This window comes from Andrena cerasifolii, chromosome 10 (genome assembly GCF_050908995.1).
Source record: "Andrena cerasifolii isolate SP2316 chromosome 10, iyAndCera1_principal, whole genome shotgun sequence".
Lineage (NCBI taxonomy): Eukaryota > Metazoa > Arthropoda > Insecta > Hymenoptera > Andrenidae > Andrena > Andrena cerasifolii.
In genome coordinates this window covers 7,850,285-7,858,498 of record NC_135127.1, presented here as the reverse complement: position 1 = coordinate 7,858,498, position 8,214 = coordinate 7,850,285, and the positions used below count along the sequence as shown (strand labels likewise).

General features: G+C 37.9%; 1 long non-coding RNA gene across 1 annotated transcript; it reads left to right on the top strand.

The window, feature by feature from the left end:
- Positions 1–2,465: 2,465 nt before the first annotated feature.
- LOC143373885 (uncharacterized) lies at positions 2,466–4,940 on the top strand. The gene is made up of 2 exons (XR_013086554.1): positions 2,466–4,667; positions 4,777–4,940. It is a non-coding gene; the product is annotated as an uncharacterized LOC143373885 (long non-coding RNA).
- Positions 4,941–8,214: the final 3,274 nt, after the last annotated feature.

Sequence of the window (8,214 nt, the reverse complement as noted above, 5' to 3'; positions counted from 1 at the left end):
AGCTGAGATCGTTTTCTAATGGCTCCCGCTCGAGGACTGGAGAAACGTAGCAATTACTAATCAAAGATCGCGTGATTGTCCTGTAACGGTGTCGACTCGAGAAGAACTCTGCGTAATTTTAAGGTAGAGCTCGATAACTATTCTGGGTAACAATTTCACGGAGCACAGTTAGCTCTGAAATTACTAAGCCTTAATTACCCAGGGTGACACACTTCCAAGATATAATTATAAAACACCTTATTCGGTTAATATTGATCCTTTGGGTGCTATGTGCGCGCAGCGTCTGCGGTGAACGCCGATGGGCGTTCATCAACTATGGTTAATAGGTGGGGCTAGAGTAGTCCCGCACGCCGCGTACGCTGAGCGTGCAAACGATCAACAGCCACGGTTGATACATCGGAAGTTTCTTTCAGACTTGGGGAGGCCTCTCTTTCCCAGAAACGGTCCAGCTATCCCCTGTTAGAGGGTTAAGGCGGGACAGAGTCAGCTCGGAAAGCCTGCTACCCCCGACAAGCCACTAAAACGCGTAGCCGCGTGCTAATGAGTCTGTTTGCACTACCGTGCCTAATCGATTATCCGAAAAAGAGCGGCCTACATCGATCACCTTCGGGGAACCCGATCAAAACGAAGGAAATCGAGGACGACCGGCTAACGAGGGGAGGTGGCCCGGCGGAGGTGAATTAGGATTACAGGGCACGTTCCCTCGAGCGAGAGAGGGCTGTAACGTGCGACAGTGTCAGGACGTTAACCGTGAAATATCCATCACTGCCGTACCGAGAAAAACCGACCGCGGCGGATCCGGGGTTCGGCGGATCGGGTCAGATAAATGTAATAGTCCATAGTTCAGCTTGCTAACAAGGCTAGGGCCCCCCCTCTGATCCGAGATAAGGCCCCGTGGTCCAGCTGACTCCGGCCTGTTTATAATGAGGCCTAGTAGGGCCTGATCACCGATTAGGACATTCTTAAGCGGTACTTCATCAATCACCGAAACCGCCGGCGATTCCGTGACGCGAAATTTTACAGACGTAGCGGACTCTCGGCTCGCGATGCCTTTTACGGCAGTTCGACGACCCGCGGCGATTTCGGCAAGCAAGTTTTTTTTCTTTGAAACTTTTCTGGGTTAAATAGCTTCTTCTGGGAAACTGTTTGGGGTACCGGAATCACGTTTTTTTTTAGACGTTTCGAGGTTGCTGTGTGATTGATAATTTTTTTTTTGCGGAGTAGGGGATGGGTATTTTGAGGTATTCATATTTTTGGAATTGGTAGATTGGGTAGATTTGAAGGGTGTGAATTAGTTTGGGGGAATAAAGAAGGTTTTGTAGAGATATGGGGGTTGGATGATTTTTATTTATGTAGTATTCATTGCTGTTGGTGGGAATAATATAATATACATGTATGAACACATTGCTGAAAATATGAAGAAGGCACGTAGAATTTGAGATAATTAAATATTTTTCCTATTTTAAATATATTTCAATAATATGGGTTACTATTTGATGATAGAAGGTGATAAATGTAAAGAAAATTTGCACAGTGGTGTGGAAAAATTAAGTTACATTGTTGATAATATATTGACATATGATATTAAACTGTTTAATGTGACCGACACTACTTGGTAGTTATCTGTTTTTCCGACTGTTAAATCTCTAGTGGTAACTCTCTGGTGGTAACCCTCCAATGGAAACTCTCTAGCACAGACGAGGCATAGAATCACAGACCAGGTATAGGAGAGACCTATCACGCAATGTAATTTGGTGTTACACGCTCGGGGGGGCTCGCGAGCCCCCTTACCATTTTTGTGTCACGTGCTACGTTGCCGGTGAAGTCTCGAAACAGATTGTATCGCTAAGCGTGGTAGGAATTAGAATTCACCACGGGTAAAATTAGGTCATTCGAAACCCGCGATTTACAAATGATTCTGTTAGAGTAACAATTTAAATATCGTTTTATAGGATCACAACAAAACAAGAGCACATACGCCTTTTAACCTTGCTGTTCTACACGGGTATATTTTATAGAAGTCGGATTTGAATAATTTTGAAAGAATCGATATAAAAAATACTTTTACAAGGAACAATTTGGGATAGTTGTTGAAGGGCATTGTATTGAATAGAAGAAATATTGTGCTATTCATTTTAAATATTTTACTCATTATGTAATTGCCATTCTTTCATTGATAAGGAATTTAAAAACAGCAATTACTGTAAATGTTCAGATAAACTATTTCTGTGATCAGTTAAAATATTTCCGGCTTTGGAAAATACACAAGGAAAGAAGAAGGAAGAATGGTAAAAAAAGATCCAGAACTGTCCAGAATCATCCAGCATATAAGAATCGTTTATAAATTTGGCGCGAATCCTGTATAAATTTGGCGGGAATTGTGTAGAAATGGCGGGAAACGTGTAAGACCAGGGAAACCTGCGCAAAAGGCAGTTTGATTGGTCCTTTCACTAGTGACAATTAATTCCCCCAGACGGCAAAAAAATCGATTGGCGATTCTTACATCAAAGAATCGATTCTGGGGAACATCGGATACCAAAGAATCGATTCAAAAGATCGATCTTTTAACCAAAAGAATCGATTTTCTGAAGAATCGAATCGGAATCGAACACACCTAATAGCAACACAAGATGGTCGCACCTTTTAAAGTACGCGAAGAATTTCAAGTAGCAAATCGTCACACAGAGCTGATAAAAACAGAAGCATATGCTGAAATAAAAAAAAAACACACTAAAAAAAAAAGACATCAATCAAGAGAAATTTGGACTAAAGTATCAAAAGAATTATCTACAACTTATTTGGATGAAGAAGATAACCTACAATTTAACAACTATTTCCCAGAGGAAATTACAGATGACAAAACCCCTGGTGCAGCTGTAACTAGTACAGATCAATCAGTGATAAAGTTATTAAAAAAATTACTAGAAGAAAAGCAAAAAGATTCTGAAATTAAAAATCTAGGAAAATCAGCAAAAGATTTTATGATTGAAAAATTTACTGGTAAAAATTCAAATGCCCATTATTAATGAATTTGAGAAAGAATGCCAACGTTTTAAAATAACTGGAAATAAGAAAAGAATCGAAAATCTAAGTTTTTTTCTAGAAAAAGCTAGCGAAGATTGGTATAGCTGCATGTTATTGAAATTTATAGTGGCGTCGGAATGGGAAATGTGAAAGAAAAATTTTTGTGGAACATTTGAAAATAAAGGTTGGTCTGCGATTAGATATGCTCTTTCTTTAAGAGATCAAACAGGTTCTCTATTAGAATATGCTATAAAAAAGGAAAAGTTGCTATTAGAAGTAAGAAAATTAATTGATAAAGGAACCTTAATAGATCTCATCGCAGCTGGCTTACCAAATTTTATTTGTGACAAGATTGATGGAGAAAGTGTGACAGAAACTGAAAACCTCCAGAATGAAATAGGCAATTTGGAACACTTAATGAATAGAAATAAATGGGAAAATAAGAAAAATAAAGAGTATAATACCAAAGAAAAAATTGAAAGAACATCATGTAAAATTTGCAAAGATAAAAATAAAGGCATACATTAACACCCTGAATCTACATGTTGGTTCAAAGATAAAGAAGACAAAATAAAACATGTTAACAACTCTGAGCTGGAAGCAGAAATAAATCACAAGGACCAAAAAAACTATTAATTCCACCATTCATCAAACTCAGTGTACTATTAAATGGAACATTGAATGTAACTGGGATTTATGACTCAGGTTCAAATGTTTCATTGATAAATTCAAAAATACTAAAAATAAAAGAAGATAAAAATGAAAATAAAAAAGTTAATTTGAGAACGATTAATGGTGTGAATGAAACAGAAGGAATGATAACAATAAAAATAAAAAATTTTAATATAGAAGAAGAATTAGATGTTTTCATAATAGATAATAAAAATTTCAATTAGGATTTTCTAATTGGATTGGATTGCATAAAAAAACTCAAATTAATACAAAATGAGGAATTAAAAATTGAACAAAAGATCCCAGATTTTGCTGGAAAAAATGAAAAATACAAGGACTCTATAAAAGAGAAAGAAATTCCAGCTAGAACAAGTACAAAAAGACAAATTACTGAAAATTAATGAAAACTTTTGTCACATTGTATAAAAAAATACAATGAAACTGAGCACACAGTCACAGGATTGTCCCCAGAATACCTATTGTATAATACAGATTCTTCAGCATTACCAGATGAATTAAAACAGGAAAAATCAATTCATCATTTAAACCAAGATAGAAAAACTGCTTTAGAAAATAGCATAAAATACCACGCTTATAATAAACAAAAATTCGACAAAGACAGAAAGGACTACAAATTTAAGGTAGGACAACTGGTATACATCGAAAATGGAAATCGCCTGAACAGGAAAAAATTAGACGAATTAAAAATTGGACCATATAATATCTTGAAAAAAATATCAAATTCAATTTCCTAAACTTATCCCAGTTTCGAACTCTGTTATCATAGAAGAAGAAGAAGAAATCATGAAAATTTTGCGGTCAAATTTTCTCTTCAAGGGGGGGGGGACATGGCACTTTCCTAATGATATTCGAATCATCCCACGTAATAACGATGGTCGGTAAGCCAAACATCTACACGTAGAACAAAGATAAGAAGGTGAAGGTGATGATTAGAAACACGTGGGAGAAAGGTGTGCACTAATGTTAACCAAAGAAATTGTGATTATAAGAAATTGTAATTGTAAGAAGGGAAAAACAGAGTGAATAATAAACATTGAATGTTGTTTTTTTGATTTACAGGTATGATTTGTAATAAAATAAACCTTAGTGTATAAGGTTTAGAATAATGAAAATCTTCTTTGATTTACAAAGAAACAATTCAGTTTAATTATTTATAATTGTTCCCAAAAAAGGGGGAGGAATTAATTGAATAAAAAAGAACATTACATATATATGTAGGAAAATGTGTATTAATTAAATTTATTTGGTTATGCATGTCCCACGTATACCAGCCTCCTCTAGATGTGCGCGACAAGGAGGGAGATAGAAATATTACACAGTCACTGCAAATTCACGAATTTCTCATTTCTGGCACATGTTTTATGAACTTTCAGAGTCGCTTCTCGAAGAATAGACCCTTAGCTACTTTCCTATGTGGTCTTTGCGCAGATTTTGGCTACAATTCATCCCTGTACATGAAAAGCCTAGCCTGCTAAACCAAAGAAATAGATGGAAACAAGGTTCCATTAATCTCTATAGTTTAGAACTAGAGAACTGCCAAGCAATCACTCGATTAAAAGAAATTCAGTAAAGAACCCTCATAGATACTAATAATACCACTCTAATAGTTATTAATAAAAAAAAGCGTTTTATACAGTTTGTATTACCGACCGCGATCCCTACGTTATCCACAAGAAGTTCCCGAGTGTGCTGTTTGGACCAGGAAATTCGCCGAGTTAATAGGAATACATGATACTAAAAGAGGTGGCACGGCTGAGCCGAGCGAGAGAGAAAGGAATAGTGCGCGACAAGGAGGGCGACAGGTGGCGTGCGCGAGAGAGAAAGGAATAGTGTGCGACAAGGAGGGAGATAGAAATATTACGCAGTCACTGGAAATTCACTAATTTCTCATTTCCTGCGAATATTTTATGAACTTTTAGAGTCGCGTCTCAAAGAATAGACCCTTGGCTACTTTCCTATGTGATCGTTGCGCAGATTTTGATTACAATTAATTAGTTATTAACGGTTCTTTGAGACGATGACGAGAACAATGGCGCCGTCCTATGTAGGCACTCAAGCTTCGTCGATTGTTGATGCATTTTCTAGATGTAATTTATCAACTTTTGCAGTTTCATCTTACAGTATGGACCCTTGGCTACTTTCCTACGTGATAGTTGTAATGATTCCGATTACAATTAAGCAGCTATGAAGAGTTTTTCGACAGAGATACAAGTCTCTCGCCACGGTTAGTGAATGCATACTTTGTTTAAAGATTTTCGATCTTTTCAAAATGATTTATACATTTGTACAGCTGGATTTGAGACTATAGTGTTGTGACAACGTTCAGTAATCACTCGTATGCGTTTTATTTACGAATCGATGCATAGTTACTAATAAAAATGCCTTTTATATAGGTTAGATTACCTACCGGGATCCCTACATTATCCACAAGAAGTTCCCGAGTGTGCTGTTTGGACCAGGAAATTCGCCGAGTTAATAGGAATACATGATACTAAAAGAGGTGGCACGGCTGAGCCGAGCGAGAGAGAAAGGAATAGTGCGCGACAAGGAGGGCAACAGGTGGCGTGCGCGAGAGAGAAAGGAATAGTGTGCGACAAGGAGGGAGATAGAAATATTACGCAGTCACTGGAAATTCACTAATTTCTCATTTCCTGCGAATATTTTATGAACTTTTAGAGTCGCGTCTCAAAGAATAGACCCTTGGCTACTTTCCTATGTGATCGTTGCGCAGATTTTGATTACAATTAATTAGTTATTAACGGTTCTTTGAGACGATGACGAGAACAATGGCGCCGTCCTATGTAGGCACTCAAGCTTCGTCGATTGTTGGTGCATTTTCTAGACGTAATTTATCAACTTTTGCAGTTTCATCTTACAGTATGGACCCTTGGCTACTTTCCTATGTGATCGTTGCGCAGATTTTGATTACAATTAATTAGTTATTAACGGTTCTTTGAGACGATGACGAGAACAATGGCGCCGTCCTATGTAGGCACTCAAGCTTCGTCGATTGTTGGTGCATTTTCTAGATGTAATTTATCAACTTTTGCAGTTTCATCTTACAGTATGGACCCTTGGCTACTTTCCTACGTGATAGTTGTAATGATTCCGATTACAATTAAGCAGCTATGAAGAGTTTTTCGACAGAGATACAAGTCTCTCGCCACGGTTAGTGAATGCATACTTTGTTTAAAGATTTTCGATCTTTTCAAAATGATTTATACATTTGTACAGCTGGATTTGAGACTATAGTGTTGTGACAACGTTCAGTAATCACTCGTATGCGTTTTATTTACGAATCGATGCATAGTTACTAATAAAAATGCCTTTTATATAGGTTAGATTACCCACCGGGATCCCTACATTATCCACAAGAAGTTCCCGAGTGTGCTGTTTGGACCAGGAAATTCGCCGAGTTAATAGGAATACATGATACTAAAAGAGGTGGCACGGCTGAGCCGAGCGAGAGAGAAAGGAATAGTGCGCGACAAGGAGGGCAACAGGTGGCGTGCGCGAGAGAGAAAGGAATAGTGTGCGACAAGGAGGGAGATAGAAATATTACGCAGTCACTGGAAATTCACTAATTTCTCATTTCCTGCGAATATTTTATGAACTTTTAGAGTCGCGTCTCAAAGAATAGACCCTTGGCTACTTTCCTATGTGATCGTTGCGCAGATTTTGATTACAATTAATTAGTTATTAACGGTTCTTTGAGACGATGACGAGAACAATGGCGCCGTCCTATGTAGGCACTCAAGCTTCGTCGATTGTTGGTGCATTTTCTAGACGTAATTTATCAACTTTTGCAGTTTCATCTTACAGTATGGACCCTTGGCTACTTTCCTATGTGATCGTTGCGCAGATTTTGATTACAATTAATTAGTTATTAACGGTTCTTTGAGACGATGACGAGAACAATGGCGCCGTCCTATGTAGGCACTCAAGCTTCGTCGATTGTTGGTGCATTTTCTAGATGTAATTTATCAACTTTTGCAGTTTCATCTTACAGTATGGACCCTTGGCTACTTTCCTACGTGATAGTTGTAATGATTCCGATTACAATTAAGCAGCTATGAAGAGTTTTTCGACAGAGATACAAGTCTCTCGCCACGGTTAGTGAATGCATACTTTGTTTAAAGATTTTCGATCTTTTCAAAATGATTTATACATTTGTACAGCTGGATTTGAGACTATAGTGTTGTGACAACGTTCAGTAATCACTCGTATGCGTTTTATTTACGAATCGATGCATAGTTACTAATAAAAATGCCTTTTATATAGGTTAGATTACCCACCGGGATCCCTACATTATCCACAAGAAGTTCCCGAGTGTGCTGTTTGGACCAGGAAATTCGCCGAGTTAATAGGAATACATGATACTAAAAGAGGTGGCACGGCTGAGCCGAGCGAGAGAGAAAGGAATAGTGCGCGACAAGGAGGGCAACAGGTGGCGTGCGCGAGAGAGAAAGGAATAGTGTGCGACAAGGAGGGAGATAG